Below are 27,344 nucleotides of genomic sequence, written 5' to 3'. Positions count from 1 at the left end.
AGCAATGAAGCCTGCCTGCAGCTTGGTATGGGAAGCCTCTCTGGGGCCGCGGTTGCCCCTTCTGGCTCTGGCTGCCCTCCCTGCCTGTCCCAGCAGGGGATGGGGGATGGGCCGACTGCAGCCAGCTCACTCGGCTCAGTCCTTTGTTCTGTGAGCGGGGCTGGCGGAGTCTTAGGTTTGGGTTTTTTGCCTTTTCGCAGGCTTTTCGCCTTTCTGCGGGGTCGCTTTCCCACAGTCTGCTTAGCTTTCTCCCGTTAGCACCCCCAGATTGCCCTCGGGGTGTTCAGGCCTGGTCCTCTCTCTAAGTGATGCCACCCGCGCCTCTGTGCCCAGCCCCCGTGTGCTAGTGGGGGGTGTGGGTGTCTGTGCCACTTCTCCACTGGGAGTTTCCTCTGGGCACTTAGTTTGTGGATTTTAATTATTTATTTCTTTTTTCTCCCGGTTATGTGGCCCTCTGAGGTTCTAAGACTCGCCACAGACTCATCAGTGACTCTTTCCAGGTGTTTGGAAACTTCTCTCTTTTTTAATTTATTTTTTATGTTTTTAGGCCTCCCTTCCCATTAAAGAGCTCTGTCCCTCCCTCTTTTGCCTCTCTTTTTATCTTTTATACTATTTCCTATCTCCTTTCGAAGACAATGGGCTGCTTTTCTGAGTGCCTGATGTCCTCTGCTGGCATTCAGAAGTTGTTTTGTGGGATTTACTCAGCGTTCAAATGTTCTTTTGCTGATTTTTTGGGGGAGAAAGTGGTCTCCCTCTCCTATTCCTCTGCCATCTTCCTAAGCCCTCCTCATATTTATTTATTTATTTATTTTAAGTGAGTGAAGTGAAGTCGCTCAGTCATGTCCGACTCTTTGCGACCCCATGGACTGTAGCCTACCAGTCTTCTCCATCCGTGGGACTCTCCAGGCAATAGTACTGGAGTGGATTGTCATTTCCTTCTCCAGAATATCTTCACATCCCAGGGATCAAACCCGGGTCTCCCACATTCGAGGCAGACACTTTACCATCTGAGCCACCAGGGAAGCTAATTACTTTACATTATTGTATTGGTTTTGGTTTGTTTTAATCAGGAATAGTAAGACACACAGACATCGCCAGTACAGGTTCAATGCATGATACAGGATTCTCGGGGCTGGTGTACAGGGATGAACCAGAGGGATGGGATGGGGAGGGAGGTAGGAGGGGTGTTCAAGATGGGGAACACATGTGCACCCAGGGCATATTCATGTCAATGTATGGCAAAACCAATACAATAATGTAAAGTAATTAGCCTCCAATTAAAATGAATAATTTTTTAAAAATGGAAATGACTGTTATGAAATAATAAGGTTTTATTCACGGTTGTCTAGAAATAAGAGACATAGGACACCATCTAGGGCCATATGGGGAAGCATCAGGGACAATCAGGATGCAGAGGGAATGGGGAAAACATAGGTAAAAACCTTTATTGTGGTTTTTGTGAGAAAAGCAAGACAAAGCAGGGTAAGGAATTTAGGACTGGCTAATTTGAATAATTTCAGTGGGCTCTAGGGTATAGGAGCTTTCCCGAGTTGTAAGATACCTGACTTTGGAGTGATTAAGAAAGATGGATAGTGACCTAGAGTGGAAGAACTAGATAGAGGAGGTAGTTAGGGGTATAGGTTTGGGATTTGTTGGTCTGCATACAAAAGGCTTGCTTGTGTGTGAGCTGTGTGTTATCTGTAGGAATTAGGATCACAGTCCCTCCCTAGCAGTCAGCCAAGACTCCAGATACCAGAACATCAGAATACAGAAAATAAAGAAATGATAATTAATACAATCTCCTCAGCTACTATTTTTCTTTGTTTCTCTTTTTACTATGAGTGAGGAAACTTTTGTTTCAAAGTTCAATTCAAATGTGTCAGTCTCTACCAAGTTCCTTCCCAACGCCTGCAGTCAAAATTATTCATTCTCCCCTCTTCACTGCCAAAGCCTTTTGTTTAAAGTTCTCTTTAAGTTCATACAACAATTCGATCTAGTAATTAAGGTCTGTTTGAGTTACTGTTCCCCATATTTTTGAGAAAACAGAAGTGTCTTTGGTAACAAATATTTCTAGTAAGAAATAATGTGACATTATCAAGTCCACTAAAAGTAGTTTTAAAGATAACTCAAAATAAGGAATAATTGCTGGTAGTTTCCCTTCAATGAAATAGGATATTGACTCTATAGAGTAAGAATCCAGGTTTCTTTAGATCTGTAAGTATAACTGGAAAATCTAAGTAAATAATTGTATAGTCAATGAAATGCATAACTGAAAATGTAATGACTACCAAGAAGTAAAAATTAAATAACATTTTTCAGAAAATATAACATTCAGCTACAGGTTCAACAGTTCCGTTCGCTTGCTTGTTAATTACTGAACCAAGTGATTTTGGCATTATACAAACACAGCCTTATCTGTTGACCACACTCTGCTTTAGATGTGTTCAACAATTAGAGTAACAAATTAGACATATCAAGTAAGTTTGATTTAAAGAACCCTGATAGGCTTCCCTGGTGGCTCAGATGTTAAAGAATCCACCTGCAATGTAGGAGACCAGGGTTTGACCCCCGGGTCGGGAAAATCCCTGGAGAAGGGAATGGCTACCCACTCCATTATTATTGTCTGGAGAATTCATTCCATGGACAGAGGAGCCTGGTGGGTTACAGTCCATGGGGTTGCAAAAAGTTGGACACGACTGAGCGACTAGCACAACAACAACAGTGTTTACTAACTGTGATTATAATCAGAGATTACAGTTATTTGTATACCATTGAATAAGGAATATTCCTTCATGTTGTAGGAAAGCTGAAATTTTTGAAAATATAGCTTCAGAAGGGATGCATATAGAACCATGCTCACCAGGGTGACACACGTGAAAGACATAGCCTGCCCAGAATTTGGCCAGTGCTTTCTAACAAATAAGTGTATGGCACTAAAATAATAATAAATTCCAATATACATCAATCTGGATATTAAGAATAGAAACTTTTAATAAGTACTGAAGATTTACTGATGCAAGGTCAACTTACACATAGTTATATTTGATCAGCAAATTAATATTATTAGTATACATTCATAATGAGGTTTTTAACTTTTACAATCCTTTTCACCACCTATTATTTTCCTTTACAGTTGGCTGCACAAAATGGCTTAGAATTTATGCCAATTAGCCATGGCCCATATGGATATCTTGATGTCCTATATTTGTAAACACATAGGGATCATGAATGATCTAACTCCTGTGTCACTGTAAGAAGTGCTAAATATCATCTGCCATTTGCTGTTGTTCAGAAGACAGATGAATTATTCTTTCCCAATTCAAGGTGGTACAGAAGAGGCTATTGCCAAGTGACAGAGTTGTGTAGAAGAAGCAAAGATCTATATGACATGAGCTTTTTTCATTAGTATTGAAAGCACAAGTGATTCTTGGCCTGAAGGTGAGTCACAGATGGACAGGGCTCAGATGGCACATGAAGACACAGAAATGAGTAAGAATCCCTAGTGAGAGACAAAAATGCATTTTGGCAAAAGGTGGATTTGTCTCCTATATAGTGGGGTCATTACACAGAATCCTTGCTCATTCCTCCATCTGGTTTCTATGTCAAATAGCATTAATTCAGTTTTTAGTGGTCTGGTACTCAACCAGTTCAAATACAGCAAGTATCACACACATGTCCTGAAATGTACATGTATATGGTTCCATTTGTAAGTAATTATTTGAGAATGGGTAAGGGTTAATGTTCAGATCAATGAAAGTAGTAAATACATCATGCTGCTGCTGCTGCTGCTAAGTCGCTTCAGTCGTGTCCAACTCTGTGCAACCCCATAGACGGTAGCCCACCAGGCTCCCCCACCCCTGGAATTTTCCAAGGCAAGAGTACTGGAGTGGGGTGCCATCGCCTTCTCTGAAATACATCATAGAAAACGTCAAATTACTCTAGTGACAATTTTCGAAGGACAAGTGTAAAAAGAAAGTTCATTCTTTTGAAGTCTTTTTCAATTTCCTTTTTATTTTGTCTTCAACATTAAATTCTTGTCATTGAAAGAACTACCAGTTTTAGTGAAAAATGCCTAGATAAGAGAAATTACTAGTTTACAAAAATATTGATTGCTGAATCACTGTTTAAAGGAAGAAGAGTTTACTTTCCTCAAAGATAAAAAGCACCAGAATTTAATGGTGACCATACTTGATGCTCTCTAGATTATTTGACAGTTGATGTACAGCCATTCTAACCAAGTAGAAAAAACGTCATGTTTACAGTATTACTTCTATACCATTAAAAATTGGAAGCTGATAAACTCAAAGTAATGTATTTTATTGAACTGTTTATAGTCTCTGGTTAACTTTGTGCTTCACTGTCATATTCAGTTGAAAATGAGGCACAAATCCACTGAGAAAATCTTTGGGCATGAGTTTCTCTAAAATAAATAAATATCTACTTTAAAGTTAGCATTATATGCTAGTTCACCTAAAGGGGGAAATCAGCCCAACAAGATTTCATATATTTTATTAATCATTTTGAAGTTTGGAGACAGACTAATAATTGCAAACTATTATTAAGGTTTCAGTTTCTTGACTACAGAAAGTTGTCCTTTGATCATATCTCAGTGACCTAAGCAAATTACTGCCCACAAAAAGATATAGCAGTTGCACGTAGAAACTAAGTATATACTGGAAAAAACTGGTTGATAGAATGCATATTCAAATATACTGTGAACATACATGGGCTGACAGGCATCATTATTTGTTGAGCTCCTATTATATGTAAAGCTTTGTGCTAGTTAGTATGGGGAGATAACATGACACAGAAAATATACTTCCTCTTCTTGACACTTCAGTCTCATTGAGTTTCATAAGCATATATATTTATAGGGGAAAAGAACTTTGGAATTATTATCAAGCAAAATACAAATAAGCATGATAGAAATGGTCCAAAGTAAGGAGGACAATGGACAGATGTGAGGAATGATTAAGAATGGCTCAACTTTCATTAACAGTCTTTGATAACTATACAGGAACCCTAAATGGAGTGTAGTACATTCCCATCAATACTTTTGATCTAATGGAAAGGAACAACAGAAAGCTATGCTGGCAGTGCTTCAAATGAAAATGTGCTCATTGGTGACATGGTCTACCTCATATCTAATGTGAACAGATTGTGGAAGGTCAAAGGAAAAAAAAAATTATGGTAAATAACAGGGACAGAACTAGCTAGAGACCTTAATTAAAACAACTCTAATTGGCTTTCTCTTTCCAAAAAGAAGCTGCCTAAAAGAAAGAAAAAAATGTTTCTATAATGAAGGTCCCTTTAAAAAATAACAACATTACCAGTAATGTAATTTAACATTAGTTTAGCAGCATAGAATTTTGTTATAAAACTGTATCCTTAACAGTATTATTAAGAAACATGCTGATTTTGTGCTAACAAAATATGAATAATCACAGGCATAATGTTCTTCTAGAGTGGGTCCCGTGTTAAATTAAAGGCACTTGGTCAGTCATTTTTCCTTGTTGGCATCATGCTCCTAAAAGTAGACAATTGAGAATGGGTGTAATTACAAAGTATTTAAATAGACTAACTCTACAGAACTATTTTTAAACATTCATATTTCAATCAATAGTGCAGAAGGAACTCTGGTAGAAGTATTTTCTATTCTGACTATATTTGAATATTTGCATAAGTTGCTTGATTCAGACCAATTAGACTACAGTTATCTGTGAAAACCATATGGTGACATAAGGGATACAAGAGCAGTTAAACATTAAAAGTGCATCCTTGGCATAGTTAGAAAGAAACACTGACAGGGAATATGTTTTTTATTCAAGGAGTATACTACCTAATAGAAGGTATTATCTTTATATGTTAAATCTATATATATGAAAGGAACTAATTACTCTTCAAAGATTTGCCAATATTGTATCAACTTGGGGCAAAAACACAAAATTGCAGTAATGTCAGATGAAGAATTCAACTGTTTAAACAAGCTCATGAAAACTGTGGTTCTTGTAGGTAAATGAATGACAGTATGAATTTCTAACATTCTATTTGAATTTCTAATTTAAACTTACATAGTAGGACTATTTTTACCAATATTCAATGATATCATTATCAGTTTATTTAATTGGGGCTTCCCTGATAGCTCAGTCAGTAAAGAATCCGCCTTCAATGCAGGAGACCCCGGTTTGATTCCTGGGTCAGGAAGAACCGCTGGAGAAGGGATCCACTGTAGAATGTCGAGTGAACATCGACATTTTAGGAATCAGCGAAATAAAGTGGATTGGAATGGGTGAATTTAACTCAGATGACCATTATATCTACTACTGTGGGCAAGAATTTCTTAGCAGAAATGGAGTAGTCACCATAGTCAACAAAAGAGTCTGAAACGGAGTCCTTGAATGCGATCTCAAAAACGACAGAATGATCTGTTCATTTCCAAGGCAAACCATTCAATAACATGACAATCCAAGTCTATACCCCAAGCAGTAATGCTGAAGAAGCTGAAGTTGAATGGTTCTGTGAAGACCTACAAGACCTTTTAAAACTAACACCCAAAAAATATGTCTTTTTCATTATAGGGGACTGGAATGCAAAAGTAAGAAATCGAGAAACACCTGGAGTAATGGACAAATTTGGCCTTGGAGTAAAAAATGAAGCAGGGCAAAGACTAATAGAGTTGTGCCAAGAGAAACCACTGGTCATAGCAAACACCCTCTTCCAACAACACAAGAGAAGACGCTACACATGGACATCACCAGATGGTCACAAAAATCAGATTGATTATATTATTTCCAGCCAAAGATGGAGAAGCTCTATACAGTCAGTAAAAACAAGACTGGGAGAGGACTGTGGCTCTGATCATGAACTCCGTATTGTAAAATTCCAACTTAAATTGAAGAAAGTAGGGAAAACCTCTAGACCATTCAGGTATGACCTAAATCAAATCCCTAACGATTATACAGTGGAAGTGACAAATAGATTTAAGGGGCTAGATCTGATAGAGTATATGATGAACTATTGACTGAGGTTCATGACGTTGTACAGGAGACAGTGATCAAGACTATCCCCAAGATAACTAAATGAAAAACAACAACATGGGTGTCCGAGGAGGTCTTACAAATAGCTGTGAAAAGAAGAGTAGTGAAAAACAAAGTAGAAAAGGAAAGATATACCCATTTGAATGCAGACTTCCAAAGAATAGCAGGGAGAGATAAGAAAGCCTTCCTCAGTGATCAGTGCAAAGAATGAGAGGAAAACAATAGAATAGGAAAGACTAGAGATCTTTACAAGAAAATTAGAGATACCAAGCGAATATTTCATGCAAAGATGGGCTCAATAAAGGACAGAAATTGTATGGATCTAGCAAAAGCAGAACATATTAAGAAGAGGTGGCAAGAATATATAGAAGAACTGTACAAAAAAGATTATAATAGCGAGGACATGGAAACAACCTAGATGTCGATTTGCAGATGAATGGATAAGAAAGCCTTGGTACATATACGCAATGGAGTATTACTCAGCATTAAAAAGAATACATTTGAATCAGTTCTAATGAGGTGGAAGAAACTGGAGCCTATTATACAGAGTGAAGTAAGCTAGAAAGAAAAACACCAATACAGTATACTAACGCATATATATGGAATTTAGAAAGATGGTAATGATAACCCTGTATATGAGACAGCAAAAGAGACACAGGTGTATATACCAGTCTTTTGGACTCTGTGGGAGAGGGCGAGGGTGGGATGATTTGGGAGAATGGCATTGAAACATGTATTTTATCATATGTGAAACGAATCACCAGTCCAGGTTCAATGCATGATACAGGATGCTCGGTGCTGGTGCATGGGGATGACATAGAGGGAAGAAAATGGGAGCAGGGAGGTGGGAGGGGGGTTCAGGAAGGGGAACTCATGTACACCTGGGGTGGATTCATGTCAATGTATGGCAAAACCAACCAATAAAATATTGTAAAATAATTAGCCTCCAATAAAAAACAAAACAAAACAGATCTTCATGACCCAGATAATCACAATGGTATGATCACTCACCTAGAGCCAGACATTCTGGAATGTGAAGTCAAGTCAATCTTAGGAAGCATCACTACGAACAAAGCTGGTGGAGGTGATGGAATTCCAATCAAGCTATTTCAAAGATGATGCTGTAAAAGTGCTACACTCAAAATGCCAGCAAATTTGGAAAACTCAGCAGTGGGCACAGGACTGGAAAATGTCAGTTTTCATTCCAATCCCAAAGAAAGGCAATGCCAAAGAATGCTCAAACTACCGCACAATTGCACTCATCTCACAAGCTAGTAAAGTAATACTCAAAATACTCCAAGCCAGGATTCAACAATACATGAACTGTGAACTTCCAGAAGTTCAAGCTGTTTTTAGGAAAGGAAAAGTAACCAGAGATCAAATTGCAAACATCTGCTGAATCGTCAAAAAATGCAAGAGTTCCAGAAAAACATCTATTTTTGCTTTATTGACTATGCGAAAGCCTTTGACTATGTGGATCACAATAAACTGTGGGAAATTCTGAAAGAGATGGGAATACCAGACCACATGACCTGCCTCTTGAGAAACCTGTATGCAAATCAGGTAGCAACAGTTAGAACTGGTCATGGAACAACAGATTGGTTCCAAATAGGAAAAGGAGTACATCAAGGTTGTATACTGTCACCCTGCTTATTTAACTTATATGCAGAGTACCTCATGAGAAACGCTGAGCTGGAGGAAGCACAAGCTGGAATCAAAATTGCCAGGAGAAATATCAATAACCTCAGATATACAGATGACACCACCCTTATGGCAGAAAGTGAAGAGGAACTAAAGAGCCTCTTGATGAAACTGAAAGAGGAGAGTGAAAAAGTTGGCTTAAAGCTCAACATTCAGAAAACTAAGATCATGGCATCTGGTCCTATCACTTCATGGGAAATAGATAGGGAAACAGTGGAAACAGTGTCAGACTTTATTTTTCTGAGCTCCAAAATCACTGTAGATGGTGATTGCAGCCATTAAATTAAAAGACATTTACTCCTTGGAAGAAAAGTTATGGCCAACATAGACAGCATATTAAAAGCGAGACATTACTTTGCCAACAAAGTTTCGTCTATTCCAGCCTATGGTTTTTCCAGTAGTCATGTATGGATGTGAGAATTGGACTATTAAGAAAGCTAAGTGTCAAAGCTTTGATTCTTTTGAACTGTGTATTGGAGAAGACTCTTGAGAGTCCCTTGGACTCCAAGGAGATCCAACGAGTCCATTCTAAAGGAAATCAGTCCTGAGTGTTCATTGGGAGAAACCTCTGTTGAAGCTGAAACTCCAGTACTTTGTCCACCTGATGCGAAGAGCTGTCTCATTTGAAAAACTGATGCTGGGAAAGATTGAAGGCAGGAGGAGAAGGGGATGACAGAGGATGAAATTGTTGGACAGTATCACCGAGTCAATGAACATGAGTTTGGGTAAACTCCAGGAGTTGGTGATGAACAGGGAGGTCTGGAATGCTGCCATCCATAGCATCAGAGTCAGACATGACTGAGCGACTGAACTGAACTGAACTGATATAAACTGACATATGTAAGCCATATATTAATTTTTAATTTACTTAGTTTTGTAATGTGGACTTTCTCTTTACAAATTTACTTTTAAAAATTACTGAGATAAAAAGCAGACCAGAGACTGTTGGGTTTTGAACTTTCAACATTATTTGTTGTAAGCTGAGGAAGGTCTGAGAACCCATATGCTTCCAGTCAGCATTATATACTTAACAGAGGTGGAAGGTACCGGATTGGCCAGGTCGGACTGACAGAATCATGGTTATGGAAAAACATAATGACTTTAAAATCTTATATGAGAACTAATGGAGAAGATATAACAACTATTATCTTGAGTGTTTTCAATCTCTGTCTATAGATATACATATATATATATATAGAAATGCTGGTGGCTGTTTAGTTGCTACGTTGTGTTCAACCTTAGGACCCCATGTAATGAAGTCCCCCAGGCACCTCTGTCCATGGGATTTTCCAGCCAAGAATCCTGGAGAGGCTTGCCAATTCCTTCTCCAAGGGATCTTCCTGACCCAGGGAATGAACCCAGGTCTCCTGCATTACAAGCAGGTTCTCTACCACCTGAAGCCATCAGGGAAGTCCACATATAGATATAGATAAATACATATGATAATCAGTCAGTTCAGTTCTGTTCAGTCGCTCAGTCGTGTCCGATTCTTTGTGACCCCATGAATCACAGCACGCCAGGCCTCAGTGTCCATCACCAACTCCCAGAGTTCACTCAGACTCATGTCCATCGAGTCGGTGATGCCATCCAGAAATCTCATTCTCTGTCGTCCCCGTCTCCTACCGCCCGCAGTCCCTCCCAGCATCAGAGTCTTTTCCAGTGAGTCAACACATCGCATGAGGTGGGCAAAGTATTGAAGTTTCACCTCTAGCGTCAGTCCTTCCAATGAACACCCAGGATTGATGTCGTTTAGAATGGACTGGTTGGATCTCCTTGCAGTCCAAGTTAATCTCAAGAGTCTTCTCCAGCACCACAGTTCAAAAGCATCAATTCTTCAGCGATCAGCTTTCTTCACAGTCCAACTCTCACATCCATACATGACCATGGGAAAAACCATAGTCTTGACTAGACGGACCTTGGTTGGCAAAGTAATTTCTCTGCTTTTTAATATGCTATCTAGGTTGGTCATAACTTTCCTTCCAAGGAGTAAGCGTCTTTTAATTTCATGGCTGCAATCAGCATCTGCAGTGATTTTGGAGCCCCCAAAAAACAAAGTCTGACACTGTTTCCACTGTTTCCCCATCTTTTTCCCATGAAGTGATGGGACCAGATGCCATGATCTCAGTTTTCTGAATGTTGCGCTTCAAGCCAACATTTTCACTCCCCTCTTACATTTTCATCAAGAGGCTTTTGAGTTCCTCTTCACTTTCTGCCATAAGGGTAGTGTCATCTGCATATCTGAGGTTATTGATATTTCTCCAGGCAATCTTGATTCCAGCTTATGCTTCTTCCAGCCCAGCGTTCCTCATGATGTACTCTGCATAGAAGTGAAAGAAACAGGGTGACAATGTACAACCTTGACAGACTATTTTTCCTATTTGGAACCAGTCTGTTATTCCAGGTCCAGTTCTAACTGTTGCTTCCTGACCTGCATACGTGTTTCTCAAGAGGCAGGTCATGTGGTTTGGTGTTCCCATCTCTTTCAGAATTTTCCACAGTTTATTGTGATCCTCACAGTCAAAGGCTTTGGCATAGTCAATGAAGCAGAAATAGATGTTTTTCTGGAACTCTCTTGCTTTCTCCATGATCCAGCGGATGTTGGCAGTTTGATCTCTGGTGCCTCTGCCTTTTCTAAAATCAGCTTGAACATCTAAAAGTTCATGGTTCACGTATTGCTGAGGCCTGGCTTGGAGAATTTTGAGCATGACTTTACTAGCGTGTGAGATGATTGCAATTGTGCGGTAGTTTGAGCATTCTTTGGCATTGCCTTTCTTTGGGATTGGAATGAAGACTGACTTTTTCCAGTCCTGTGGCCACTACTGAGTTTTCCAAATTTGCTGGCATATTGAGTGCCACACTTTCACAGCATCATCTTTCAGTATTTGAGATAGCTCAACTGGAATTCCATCACCTCCACTAGCTTTGTTCGTAGTGATGCTTTCTAAGGGCCACTTGACTTCACATTCCCTTGGTCATGAAGATCTTTTTTGTACTGTTCTTCTGTGTATTCTTGCCACCTCTTCTTAATATCTTCTGCTTCTGTTAGGTCCATAGCATTTCTCCCCTTTATAGAGCCTATCTTTGCATGAAATATTCCCTTGATATCTCTAATTTTCTTGAAAAGATCTCTTGTTTTTCCTATTCTGTTGTTTTCCCCTATTTCTTTGCATTGATCACTGAGCAATGCGTTCTTATCTCTCCTTGCTATTCTTTGGAACTCTGCTTTCAATTGCTTATATCTTCCCTTTTCTCATTTGCTTTTCGCTTCTCTTCTTTTCACAGCTATTTTTAAGGGACACCGGCTCTGGCTGTGCAGATGTGAGACGCCAGCTCCCGCCGTTAAGATGCGAGATTCCGGGTATGGCTGCGCAAACATGAGACAGCTGCACAACCTACAACGTGCAGAAGAGTGGCTGAGAAGATCTACCCCATGCCTGCAGTCAGGGGCAGCGGCCGAGTGGCCCTACCTCATGCCTGAGGTCAGCGGCGGTGGCCGAGTAGAGCTTCCCTACTCCCGAGGTCAGGGGTGGTGCCAGAGAGGAGCTATTCCATGCCCGAGGTCAGGGCCAGAGGCCGAGAGGAGCTATCCCACGTCAAAGAGGCGGTGGCTGCATGGGCTCAGGAGGGGTCAGAAGAACTACTCCACGTTCAAGGTCAGGAGGGGCGGCTGTGAGGTGATACCCCTTGTCCAAGGTAGGTGCAGTGGCTGCACTTTGCTGGAACAGATGTGAAAAGATATTCGACGACCAAGGTAAGAGAAAACCAAATAAGATGCTAGGCATTGTGAGAGGGCATCAGAGGGCAGACACACTGAAATCCTAATCACAGAGAACTAGTCGATCTGATCACATGGACCACAGCCTTGTCTAACTCAATGAAACTAAGCCATGCCGTGTGGGGCCACCCAAGATGGGCGGGTCATGGTGGAGAGGTCTGACAGAATGTGGTCCACTGGAGAAGGGAATGGCAAACCATTTCAGTATACTTGCCATGAGAACCCCATGAACAGTATGGAAAGGCAAAATGATAGGATACTGAATGAGGAATTCCCCAGGTCAGGAGGTGCGCAGTATGCTACTGGAGATCAGTGGAGAAATAACTTCAGAAAGAATAAAGGATGGAGCCAAAGCGAAACAAATACCCAGTTGGGGATGTGACTGGTGATAGAAGCAAGGTCCAAAGCTGTAAAGAGCAATATTGCATAGGAACCTGTAATGTTAGGTCCATGAATCATTGGAAGTGGTCAAATAGGAGATGACAAGAGTGAACGTCGACATTCTAGGAATCAGTGAACTAAAATGGACTGGAATGGGTGAATTTAACTCAGATGACCATTATATCTACTACTGTGGCCAGGAATCCCTTAGAAGAAATGGAGTAGCCATCATGGTCAACAAAAGAATCTGAAATGCAGTACTTGGATGCAATCTCAAAAACGACAGAATGATTTCTGTTCGTTTTCAAGGCAAACCATTCATTATTATAGTAATCCAAGCCTATGCCCCAACCACTAATGCTGAAGAAGCCGAAGTTGAATGGTTCCATGAAGACCTACAAGACCTTTTAGAACTAACACCCAAAAAAAATGTCCTTTTCATTGTAGGGGACTGGAATGCAAAAGTAGGAAGTCAAGAAACACCTGGAGCAACAGGCAAATTTGGCCTTGGAGCACGGAATGAAGAAGTTCAGACACTAGTAGAGTTTTGCCAAGAGAACGCACTGCTCATAGCAAACGCCCTCTTTCACCAACACAAGAGAAGACTCTACACATGGACATCACCAGATGATCAACACCGAAATCAGATTGATTATATTTTTTGCACCCAAATGTGGAGAAGCTCTATACAGTTAGCAAAAACAAGAGCAGGAGCTGACTGTGGCTCAGATCATGAACACCTTATTGCCAAATTCAGACTTCAACTGAAGAAAGTAGGGAAAACCACTAGACCATTCAGATATGACCTAAATAAAATCCCTTATGATAATACAGTGGAAGTTAAAAATAGATTTAAGGGACTAGATCTGATCGTTAGAGTGCCTGATGACCTATGGATGGAGGGTTGTGACATTGTAGAGGAGACAGGGACCAAGACCGTCCCCATGGAAAAGAAATGCACAACAAAGGTAACTATAAGCAAAGTCAACAGGCATCCTTCAGAGTGGGAGAAAATAATAGCAAATGAAGAAACTTACAAAGAATTAATCTCAAAAATATACAAGCAGTTCCTGCAGCTCAATTCCAGTAAAGTCAACGGCCCAATCAAAAAATGGACCAAAGAACTAAACAGATATTTCTCCAAAGACATACAGATGGCTAACATACACATGAAATGATGTTCAACATCACTCATAAACAGAGAAATGCAAATCAAAACCACAATGAGGTACCGTTTCACGCCAGTCAGAATGGCTGCTATCCAAAAGTTTACAAGCAATAAATGCTGGAGAGGGTGTGGAGAAAAGGGAACCCTCTTACACTGTTGGTGGGAATGCAAACTTGTACAGCCACTATGGAGAACAGTGTGGAGATTCCTTAAAAACCTGGAAACAGAACTGCCATATGACACAGCAATCCCACTGCTGGTCATACACACCGACAAAAGCAGAATTGAAAGGGACACGTGTACCCCAATGTTCATCCCAGCATTGCTTATAATAGCCAGGACATGTAAGCAACCTAGATGTCCTTCGGCAGATTAATGGTTAAGAAAGCTGTTGTACATATACACAATGGAATATTACTCATCCATTAAAAAGAATACATTCGAATCAGTTCTAATGAGGTGGATGAAACTGGAGCCTATTTTACATAATGAATTAATTCAGAAAGTAAAACACCAACACAGTGTATTGACACATGTATATGGGATGTAGAAAGATGGTAATGATGGCCCCATATTCTATACAGCAAAAGAGACTCAGATGTATAGAAGTCTTTTGGACTCTGTAGGAGAAGGTGAGGCTGTGATGATTTGAGAGAATAGCAATGAAATATGTATGTTATCATATGTGAAACAGATGGCCAGTCCAGGTTTGATGCATGAGACAGGGTGTTCAGGGCTGGTGCACTGGGATGACGCTGAGGAATGGGATGGAGAGGGAGGTGGGAGGGGGGTCCAAGATGAGGAACACATTTAAACCCATGGCTGATTCATGTCAATATATGACAAAACCACTGCAATATATTAAAGTAATTACCCTGCAATTAAATTAAATAATATTTTTTAAAAAGTGAAGAAGAAAATGATAAAAAAATAATTTATGTACTTTTTAAGTCTTTGTTAGAAATGTCAGCAAAAGGGTCAGAGGAAATATTTCCAAAACCAATCAGTTCAGTTCAGTTCAGTTTAGTCGCTCAGTCGTGTCCGACTCTTTGCGACCCCATGAATCATACCACGCCAGGCCTCCCTGTCCATCACCAACACCCAGAGTTCACTCAAACTCATGTCCATCGAGTCAGTGATGCCATCCAGCCATCTCATTCTCTGTCGTCCCTGTTTCCTCCCACCCCCAATCCTTCCTAGCATTAGAATCCTTTCCAGTGAGTCAACTCGTCGCATGAGGTGCCCAAAGTATTGAGTTTCAGCTTTAGCATCAGTCCTTCCCATGAACACCCAGGGTTAATCTCCTTTAGAATGGACTGGTTGGATCTCATTGAAGTCCAAGGGACTCTCAAGAGTCTTCTCCAGCACCACAGTTCAAAAGCATCAATACCTTGGCGATCAGCTTTCTTCACAGTCCAACTCTCACATCCATACATGGCCATGGGAAAAAAACATAGCCTTGACTAGACAAACTTTGTTTGGCAAAGTAACATCTCTGCTTTTTAATATGGTATCTAAGTTGGTCATAACTTTCCTTCCAAGGAGTAAACGTCTTTTAATTTCATGGCTGCAATCAGCATCTGCAGTGATTTTTGAGCCCAAAAAATAAAGTCTGACACTGTTTCCACTGTTTCCCCATCTATTTCTCATGAAGTGATGGAACCAGATGCCATGATCTTCGTTTTCTGAATGTTGAGCTTCAAGCCCACCTTTTCACTCTCTTCTTTCACTTTCATCAAGAGACCTTTGAGTTCCTCTTCACTTTCTACCATAAGGGTGGTATCATCTGTATATCTGAGGTTATTGACATTTCTCGCAGCAATCTTGATTCCACCTTGTGCTTCTTCCAGCCCAGCGTTCCTCATGATGTACTCTGCATATAAGTTAAATAAGCAGGGTGACAATATACAACCTTGATGTACTCCTTTTCCTATTTGGAACCAGTCTGTTGTTCCATGTACAGTTCTGACTGTTGCTTCCTGACCTGCATACAGGTTTCTCAAGAGGCAGGTCAGGTGGTCTGGTATTCCCATCTCTTTCAGAATGTTCCACAGTTGATTGTGATCCACACAGTCAAAGGCTTTGGCACAGTCAATGAAGCAGAAATATATGTTTTTCTGGAACTCTTGCTTTCTCCATGATCCAGCAGATGCTGGCAATTTGATCTCTGGTGCCTCTGCCTTTTCTAAAACAAGCTTGAACATCTGGAAGTTCACAGTTCACATATTGCTGAGGCCTGGCTTGGAGAACTTTGAGCATGACTTTACTAGCGTGTGAGATGAGTGCATTGTGCAGTAGTTTGAGCATTCTTTGGCATTGCCTTCCTTTGGGATTGGAATGAAGACTGACCTTTTCCAGTCCTGTGGCCATTGCTGAGTTTTCCAAATTTGCTGGCATATTGAGTGCCACACTTTCACAGCATCAAATTTCAGGATTTGAAATAGCTCAATTGGAATTCCATCACCTCCACTAGCTTTGTTTATAGTGACGCTCTCTAAGGCATACTTGACTTCACATTCCAAGATGTCTGGTTCCAGGTGAGTGATAACGCCATTGTGATGATCTTCGTCACGAAGATCTTTGTTGTACAGTTCTTCTGTGTATTCTTGCCACCTCTTCTTAATATCTTCTGCTTCTGTTAGGTCCATACCATTTCTGTCCTTTATCGAGCCCATCTTTGCATGAAATGTTCCCTTGATATCTCTAATTTTCTTGAAAAGATCTCTTGTTTTTCCTATTCTGTTCTTTTCCTCTATTTCTTTCCATTGATCACTGAGGAAGGCTTTCTTATCTCTCCTTGCTATTCTTTGGAACTCTGCATTCAGATGCTTATATCTTTCGTTTTCTCCTTTGCTTTTTGCTTCTCTTCTTTTCACATCTCTTTGTAAGGCCTCCTCAGACAGCCATTTTGCTTTTATGCATTTCTTTTCTATAGGGATGATCTTGGTCCATTTCTCCTGTACAATGTCATGAACCTCCATCCAGAGTTCATCAGGCACTCTAGCTATGAGATCTAGTCCCTTAAATCTGTCACTTCCGCTGTATAATCATAAGGGATTTGATTTAGGTCATATCTGAATGGTCTAGTGGTTTTCCTTACTTACTTCAACTGAAGTCTGAATTTGGCAATAAGGAGTTCATGATCTGTGCCACAGTCAGCTCCTGGTCTTGTTTTTGCTAACTGTATACAGCTTCTCCATCTTTGGCTGCAAAGAATATAATCAATCTGATTTTGGTGTTGACCATCTGGTGATGTCCATGTGTAGAGTCTTCTCTTGTGTTGTTGAAAGAGGGTTTTTGCTATGACCAGTGCGTTCTCTTGGCAAATTCTATTAGCCTTTACCCTGATTCATTCCGTGCTCCAAGGTCAAATTTGCCTGTTGCTCCAGGTGTTTCTTGACTCCCTACTTTTGCATTCCAGTCCTCTATAATGAAAAGGATATCTTTTTTGGGTGTTAGTTCTAAAAGGTCTTGTAGGTCTTCATGGAACCGTTCAACTTCGGCTTCTTCAGCATTACTGGTTGGGGCATAGACTTGGATTACTGTAATATTGAATGGTTTGCCTTGGAAACGAACAGAAATCATTCTGTCATTTTTAAGATTGCATCCAAGTACTGCATTTCGGACTCATTTTGACCATGATGGCTACTCCATTTCTTCTAAGGGATTCCTGCCCACAGTAGTAGATAGAATGGTCACCTGAGTTAAATACACCCATTCCAGTCCATTTTAGTTCACTGATTCCTAGAATGTCGACGTTCACTCTTGTCATCTCCTGTTTGACTACTTCCAATTTCCCTTGATTCATGGGCCTAACATTCCAGGTTCCTATGCAATATTGCTCTTTACAGCTTTGGACCTTGCTTCTATCACCAGTCACATCCACAACTGGGTATTTGTTTCGCTTTCGCTCCATCCCTTCATTCTTTCCAGAGTTATTTCTCCACTGATCTCCAGTAGCATACTGGGCACCTACCGACCTGGGGAATTCCTCATTCAGTATCCTATCATTTTTCCTTTCCATACTGTTCATGGGGTTCTCAAGGCAAGTATAGTGAAGTGGTTTGCCATTCTCTTCTCCAGTGGACCACATTCTGTCAGACCTCTCCACCATGACCCGCCCGTCTTGGGTGGCCCCACACAGCATGGCTTAGTTTCATTGAGTTAGACAAGGCTGTGGTCCATATGATCAGATCAACTAGTTTTTTGTGATTATGATTTCAGTGTGTCTGCCCTCTAATGCCCCCTCGCAATACCTAACGTCTTATTTGGGTTTCTCTTACCTTGGGCGTGGGATATCTCTTCACAGCTGCTTCAGCAAAGTGCAGCCGCTGTACCTTACTTCGGACCACGGGTATCTCCTCACGGCCGCCCCTCCTGACCTTGAACGTGGAGTAGCTCCTGTGCCCATGCAGCCACCGCCTCTTGGACATGGGACAGCTCCTCTCGGCCACCGCCCTGACCTTGGGCGTAGGGTACCTCCTCTCGGCCACGCTTCTCTGCGTGGTCGGTTGTGCCCAGTCAGGGTCTCTCGCATCTGCACCACTGGAGCCGGCATCTCTCGCGTCTGCACCGTGACTCACAAATACTTCTCCCAAATTATAAGTAAAAGCATAAGTAACCCTTCAAGAATATTATCTCAAGAATATGATATATTCTAAGATTAAATTTCAAACATTTTAAATTGGGGTGCTAAAACATTTGATTACGAAAAAATAATCAAAAATTGTAAATCAAGTTATAACTGATTCAATTTTTTTTGTACTCTGCTTTAAAATGTCTAAATAACTTTGACAGAGACTTTACTTATCCGATCTATATTATCACTTTTATGTGCAATCTTTAAAAATTATACAAATGAACTTATTTACAAAACAGAGATATACACACAGACATAGAAAAAAAAACTTATTGTTACCAAAGTGGAAGTGGGGAGTGATGAATTATTAATTTGGAATTAATGTATATAAATTATATATATATAAATTAAACAACAATAATTTACTGTGTACCACTAGGAATTATATTCAATATCTTTTAATAACTTAGAAAATAATCTGAAAAAGAATATATATATTTGTAACTAAATCTGGGAAAGATTGAACGCATGAGAAGCGGACACTAAGGATGAGATGGGAGGATGGCATCAGTGACTCAATAGACATGAGTTTGAGCAAGCTCCAGGAGTTGGTGATGGACATGGAAGCCTGGTGTGTTGCAGTCCATGGGGTCACACAGAGTCAGACACGACTGAGCGATTGAACTGAACTGATAACTGCATCACTTTGCTGTATACTTGAAATGTTACAAATAAAATATACTTCAATAAAAATTACCTTATCTATATACAGATCAAAGCAATTTTGTGAGGATGTATTTTTTCCATCAGATAAAAAACTGATGCAAAACATGGATAAAGAATCTCCCAACATCCCATAGCATATATAATTTATATGCATGTAGATATACCCTCTTACTCTTATGAAAATAACCCTTTAGATAATGAAATGAGTGTTCCTTTCAGGTTTCTTTGTAAGGGAGATTTATTGTCCAAGTTTTCTTTAAAATAGAATAGAGAGGGCCCATTTATTTTCTTCTACATTAATTTATTCTGAAATTATGCTATTTTATTTACTCAATAAATATCCTCTCACTTCTTCTTCATCCCTACATATGAGAAGTCATTTTCCTTTAAGTTCCTGAAATAGTAAATTGTATCCCAGGTTGTTGAAGAACTTGCAGATGAGGATTTCAAGCCACTCTCAGTAATCATTAAAGAATCATAAGGAATGAGGAAATGATGGGAAAATGATAATAGGCAAATCAAGTCATAGTATTCCAAAAGGTTTAGATGGAAGCATATTACCCAGATTATACTCCAATATATCAATGTTTGACAATAACACTGGACACATTTTATTTGAATGTTAAAGAGATGTCTTGAGGACATTTGGAAATAATTGTAGGAGCACTAGTGGACATTAATGGATTAAAAAAAAAAATGGCAGAAAGACTCATCTGCTTTGTTCACTGATGGACCACGAGGTGGCTGTCAATATTGATCAACAGTGCCCTTCCCTAATAATGTGCTCCATCCATTCCACAGACTGAAGCCAAATTAAATGGCTTCAGTTTTTAATTATAAGTCCAGTTTTTAATATAAGAATTTGCATGATTTCAATATTAATAAAAAACCAGGAAAACCCACATTATTAAAATTATACCACAGATGAGAACTGGCAACAGCAAGCTCAAAGGGATTCATTAGCTATAGCAAACTTTTTACTATTCCTTTTCTCTGAATAGCATAATATTGATCAGCATGAACTTAACAGGTTACATTAAAGAAACAAAAAGAAAAACATTTCCAAGATGATTTAGGGACTTACTGTCTCATGAAACTCTGATAGGTTTTATCAAGAAAACTCTGAACCCAAGTGATCTATAATTGCTGTCAAGCTGCCATAGCATGTCTAAATCAAGCCCTAGTTGAATTAAAATGTGGAAAAGGGAAGGATATCATTATCCTCTGTATATCCAAATTGTTTCCATTGTAGTCTGTTACAATTCTACTTGAGAAATGACTTGAAACATTCATGAATGCCTTTAAGACTTGTAAGCAACTCATTATTTTCATACTGTAGAGAATGAAAATAATAAAAAAAAAATTCTAAATCTGTAACTACATGTTAAGACCTTGCCAAGTTTCCTCCAAGACATTATAGAATTACTTACAACTCCCGAGGAAAGCAATTTCTATTACCGTAGCATTAAAATAGTTCTACTCACATGAAGCCCATTACAAAGCTAGCATTGAAGGCTGACGGACAGGATCAGCTTGCCCTTATAATAGATACTAGTTTTTTGTTCTGGATATAATTTCTATTTTTAAGAAACTTTAAAAATACAACTTTTACCTCTGGCTACAAAAGCAATACTGAAAAAAAGTAATAAAACTAAGAAAACATCTGTAACGTAATGACCCAAAGATGAAAACTGATATGACTGCAAGTTTCTGCACTGTTTTCTCTATTTCAATGTATTACATATGTCCATTTTATTCATAAATTTGTATCCTACTTTATTGGCTTCTCCTTCAGAGGACTTTTTCGAGTAACAGTATACCACCCCTGTTTACCCATGATATTAGATATTCATCTAAAATATTATTCTTATAGCTATATAGTTGCTAAATGTATGTCACAGCTTGGCTCTATAATCTAGCTGAAACTGCATAATGCTTTGATTGTCTAATTTATATGCTATGGAAATAATCTCTTAGAGATTTGTGTTTTAGTTAATTGAACCTAAAATATTTTCCCCAAATAATTCTTTCTGAATAGTATATAACTTATATGTCTTTTGCCTGACATCATTCTTAGCAATGAAGTACAAAAGACCTGGAAACAGATACCTTATTACAGATACATTTTTAAGTAGGTAAAATTTTTCTACCCAAATAATTTGACAGAAAGCATGTACAAAACAAGCATTCCTGGTTGCTATGTAACTCTTTATCTGGAGAAAAAGAAAAATTCAAGTATGTGAGATTCACTTTTAATAAAATTATCTATTGTCATTTCATGGTTAGCAAAGAAGGAATTTCTCATCCATCACTGTCCATACTATTCATTTATATTTCTAAACATAAAAAACATGATTAGAGAAATCACAAGTGTATGAATAAGAGACTAAAAGGGTTTGTTTCTGAAATATTCACAATAATTTGAAAAATATTTATCTTGTCCACTTTGGAATAATCTATTCTGAAGCATAGAACATTTTCAGTGTTCAAGGTTCAAATACAACATTTATTTTGTCAATACTTTAATTAATGGGTACAGTAATTTCTTTGAGATAAAAAATTCAATATCATGAATTCATAAAACATTTGTTATTATTTTTTATTCAAAATTGCTATTATAAATACTAATTGCCACTGCTGAGTTTTCCAAATTTGCTGGCATATTGAGTGCAGCACTTTCACAGCATCAACTTTTAGGATTTGAAATAGCTCAACTGGAATTCCATCACCTCCACTAGCTTTGTTCATAGTTATGCTTCCTAAGACCCACTTGACTTTGCATTCCAGGATGTCTGGCTCTGGATGATCACACCCATCATGGTTATCTGGGTCATGAAGATCTTTTTTGTATAGTTCTTCTGTGTATTCTTGACAACTCTTTTTAATATCGTCTGCTTCCATTAGTCCCATACCATTTCTGTCCTTTATTGTGCCCATCTTTGCCTGAACATTTCTCTTTGTATCTCTAATTTTCTTGAAGAGATCTCTAGTCTTTCCCATTCTATTGTTTTCCTCTATTTCTTTGCACTGATCACTGAGGAAGACTTTCTTATCTCTCCTTGATATTCTTTCAAACTCTGCATTCAGATGGATAAATCTTTCCTTTTCTCCTTTGACTTTTGTTTCTCTTCTTTTTTCAGCTATTGTGAGGCCTCCTCAGATAACCATTTTGCCTTTTCGCATTTCTTTTTCTTGGGGATGGTCTTGATCACTGCTTCCTGTACAGTGTCATGAACCTCCATCCACAGTTCTTCAGGCACTCTGTCTATAAGATATAATACCTGGAATATGTTTGCCACTTCCACTGTATAACCATAAATGATTTGATTTAGGTCATACCTGAATGGTCTAGTGGTCTTCCCTATTTTCTTCAATTTAAGTCTGAATTTTGCAATAAGGAGTTTATGACCCAAGCCACAGTCATCTCCTGATCTTGTTTCTGCTGACTATATAGAACTTCTCCATCTTTGGATGCAAAGAATATAATCAATCTGATTCCACTATTGACCATCTGGTGATGGTGTAGTCATTTCTTGTGTTGTTGGAAGAGGGTTTTTGCTATGACCAGTGCATTCTCTTGGCAAAACTCTGTTATCCTTTGCCCTGCTTCATTTTGTACTGCAAGGCCAAACGTGTCTGTTACTCCAGGTACCTCTTGACTTCCTACTTTTTCATTCCAGTCCCTATGATGAAAAGGACATCTTTTTTTGGTGTTAATTCTAGAAGGATTTTTAGGTCATTATAGAACCGTTCAACTTCAGCTTCTTCAGCATTAGTGGTGTGGCATAGACTTGGATTACTGACATTGAATGGTTCACCTTGGAAATGAACAGAGATCATTCTGTCGTTTTTGAGATTGCACCCAAGTACTGCATTTCAGACTCTTTTGTTGACTATAAGGGCTACTCCATTTCTTCTAAGGGATTCTTGCCCACAATAGTAAGTACAATGGTCATCTGAGTTAAATTCACCCATTCCAGTCCACTTTAGTTCACTGATTCCTAAAATGTTGATGTTCATTCTTGCCATCTCCTGTTTGACCACTTCCAATTTACCTTGATCCATAGACCTAACATTCCAGGTTCCTATGCAATATTGTTCTTTACAGCATCAGACTTTACTTAAACATCACCAGTCACATCCAAAACTGGGTGTTGTTTTCACTTTGGCTCCATCTCTTCATTCTTTCTGGATTTATTTCTCCACTCTTTTCCAGTAGCATATTGGGCACCTACTGACCTGGGGAGTTCATCTTTCAGTATCATATCTTTTTGCCTTTTCAAACTGTTCATGGGTTCTCAAGACAAGAATACTGAAGTGGTTGGCCATTCACTTCTCCAGTGGATCACGTTTTGTCCAAACTCTCCACCATGATCCGTCCATCTTGGGTGGTCCTACATGGCATGGCTCATTGTTTCATTGAGTTAGACAAAGTGATCAGTTAGGTTAGTTTTCTGATTATGGTTTTCATGCTGTTTGCCCACTGATAAATAAGGATAAGAGGCTTATGGAAGCTTCCTGATGGGAGAGACTGACTGTGGGGGAAACTGTGTCTTATTCTGAGTAATTTGAATATAGTATATTTCTAATAAATATTTTCTTAATTAAATGTTTCATGGAATGAAATACATTTGGAGGGAGGTGGGAGAGGGGTTCAGGAGGGGGAACATATGTACATTGGGGGCAGATTCATGTCAATGTATGGCAAAACCAACCAATATAATATTATAAAGTAATTAGCCTCCAATAAAAAATAAAAAAAAATAAAAAAAGTAAAAAAAAAAAACAATAATAATTGTATGCCAAAATTAATGCATTTTAGTTTTTTATTTTACTTTTTATTGTTATCCTTTTCCTTTAATTATGGAATGTCCAGTTCTTCAAAGGACTGAAAAATTCACAAGTTTCCAGTTGTAATTCAACAGTTAGCTTTTTTGTACCTAATGAAATATATCTATCCTGTCAAACTTCATTTTGATTTGCACTATTAAAAAGAAAAAAAAAAAAAAACAAGCTCTGTCTTACCATAGTTGTCAAAGTATCTGATAATTCTAGGTAGTTTATGAACCTGTTTTCAGAGTTGGCATTTTTATTGATTATTGTTATTATTTTTATTAACAGGTTAATTTCTCTTGGGGCACACATGGTTTTTTGATATACACAAATTTCAAAAAAGTATTGCATCTCAGAGTTTGAAGAAATCTTACAGGTCAACTAACCAAATTTAAAATTTAAATTTTTAAAATAATCCCTATTCAAACATATATGATCCAGACCACCACCAGCAAAACATAAAATGAAGGACATTTACCAATAGTAGCCATAGTAGGAAAAAATTATCATTTTTTAAAGTTTAGCTAAAAACCAAACAAACATCTCAGTGATGCTTAGTAATAAGAGAACTCTCTATATTCCAAGCATTGTTCTAAGTGGTTACATGTATGAACTCATGTAATTTAGGATGTAGATATTGTTATTATTTCCATTTTATAGATGATGTAACTGAGGTTCAGGGGGTGAAGTAAATCTGTTCAAGGTCACACAGCTAGTTAATGGCAGAAATAGGTTTCAGGAAGACTGACTCTACAGCTCCTGAATCCAAGGGCTATGCCTTCTTTCCTCTTTAATCTGAAAATCATCAGAATCAGAATGTTTGTTCAGGGATGGAGTTTGGCCCTTCTTTTTCAATTTGCATCCTTTTTCTAGGTTTGATGGACTTGTGCATTATACTGGGAAGTCCACAGAGTTTGCAGCAAACATTATTCTAATTGACAAGGAAAAAAAAACAGAGTATTTGCATTCTATACTGTGTTGGAACTTTTGTTTTTTTGAAGAATGTATTTATTCTTACCATTGGAAATGCACAGCTCCAGCTGCTTGTGAAATTAACCTCAGTCATTCTGCTATAATCAATGTGTGAAAAGAATATGCATCATTTCTTCAGTTAGCTGGATTTCTTTCCATAATGATACTCTGCATTGATTGGCTCTGAGAATATTTACAGCCATCCTCATTTTAATAGGACTATTAATACTCCTTATGTTTCAACAAACAGCATTAATCGTCTTAGTGTTGACATATTGACAAATGATTTGTATGTGAAAAAGAAAAATATAATCAAAGACAACCAAATTACCTCTTTCAGAGGCTAATCGGAGAAAATAATGTTAACATAATTTAAAGTTTCAGAGGATTAACAACTATGCTGGTGAGAATGTACCCAACAAAAACAATCCAGTCATAAGTTAGCAGATGATACTTGCAATAAAACAAGATGCTACAGTTAAGACGATTATACCATCCCAGAACGAAGCATCAATCCTAAATTTGTGAAATTAAAGGCATAATTCTGAAGCTCTACTTATCACATTAGTTTGGTTTGCCAAGGTTATAGTTTGATTTGATGGGGAGAACCTTGGCGAGGATTTTATAGGCTAAGAGTCTTCAACAAATGATTGCACTGTGTACTATGACTGTGATGAAAAAAATCTCTAGAACTGGTTTACATTAATACCAAAAATAGGAATAGATGACAGAAATGGTAGATATTGTTATAATTTTGTGGCAAAAGCACATCTAAAATTTTAGCACAAAATATAAAATAATTCAGCCTTTATATGCATACATATAAAAATGTACACATTCTTTACCAATTAAGATACTGATTTTAATAGAAAGTAAAGCCTTACACAAACCATGAACGTGTTGTACAAAATAACACTTATTCCAATACTATGGCCAGTGATCAGAACAGGTTTGAAAATCATCATTTGGGATTTTCCTGGAAGTCAGTGGAAAGCCTCTAGAGAAATGTATCTAAGTAATTATTACACCTGTTTTAGACTGAAATATTTGTCAATCTCACACTTATTAATTTCACATTTCTTTTTAGTTTTAAAAAATCTTATCCACCTGCCAATAATGAGAGTAATACAAAAATCTTGACTTGTATGTAGAAGATGCTAAATTAATATTTCATGAACAAATGAATAAGTGAGACAGAGGTTCTAAGATATCCCCAAGAATGCAGCTTTATTAATTATTTCAGAAGTAGCTTCATCACTGAAATAAGGTTATGTTTTGCCATCTGGACTCCTTAGAAAGGAATGACACTTATTTGGATGGACAAGTTCAAATCTTCATATTGTAAAATCAGTCACCTTATTTTTAAGCCAAACTTCATATATCCAGAGTTTAACTTTTATTCCAAGATTTTTCACAATTTTCATTTATTCAAATGTATTTTATATTTCATAAGACAAATCAGATGTTATCCACTGCTCAGTGAAGAAATATTTAACACCAGTTTTGTTCCAGTACAACTGAAAAAAACAGGAGCAAGTCTTTATATTCTTTGCCCTCTCTTTATGATAGTTACCCCATTAGCAAGCTACTATTGTCACAATAATACCACAAGGTCCACAGGCAGATTTTTCTATGCAGATAACCAAGGAAAAAATAGCAAAATTCACAAACTAATGGACTGATTTCTGTAAAATGGCCAGGAACTTTTTGTGGTCTATCTAATGTAAGATAATGACTTTGAATTTTTCCAATTTTCAACCAATTATTTGGGTGCAATACACATGCAGTCAGAGCAAAACAAAACAGAACAAACAGAATGGAGCCCTGGAATTGAGCCAGTCCCAGGAGCATAGTATAATGAAAAGATGACTGTTCTAGGAGTTTCAACTACTAGGACATTCTAAGGCTAAACTTTATTTCTTAGTCAGTTATTGTTGCCATCGTTCCTTCTCCAACATACCCAGGAATCTGATGGGGAGAGTAAGTGAAGCAAACAGACTCATCCTTTCTCTTGCTGCCAATTCAGGGACTATAGTGTAAGTAACTTCTGCTTTGTGTTTACAGTGAAAGCTTGCCCCGATCTTAAAGCTTTGGGATAGCAAGGGCACCTTTTCCTCATAGAATCATGGGGTCTTTTGGAAGGGAAAGTTAAAGTTGGTCAGTTGAGTCCGA

Source organism: Moschus berezovskii, chromosome X (assembly GCF_049115385.1).
Source record: "Moschus berezovskii isolate FMDL1 chromosome X, NW_MosBer_1.0, whole genome shotgun sequence".
In the NCBI taxonomy this organism is placed as follows: Eukaryota; Metazoa; Chordata; class Mammalia; order Artiodactyla; family Moschidae; genus Moschus; species Moschus berezovskii.
This window is presented reverse-complemented; position numbering follows the sequence as displayed.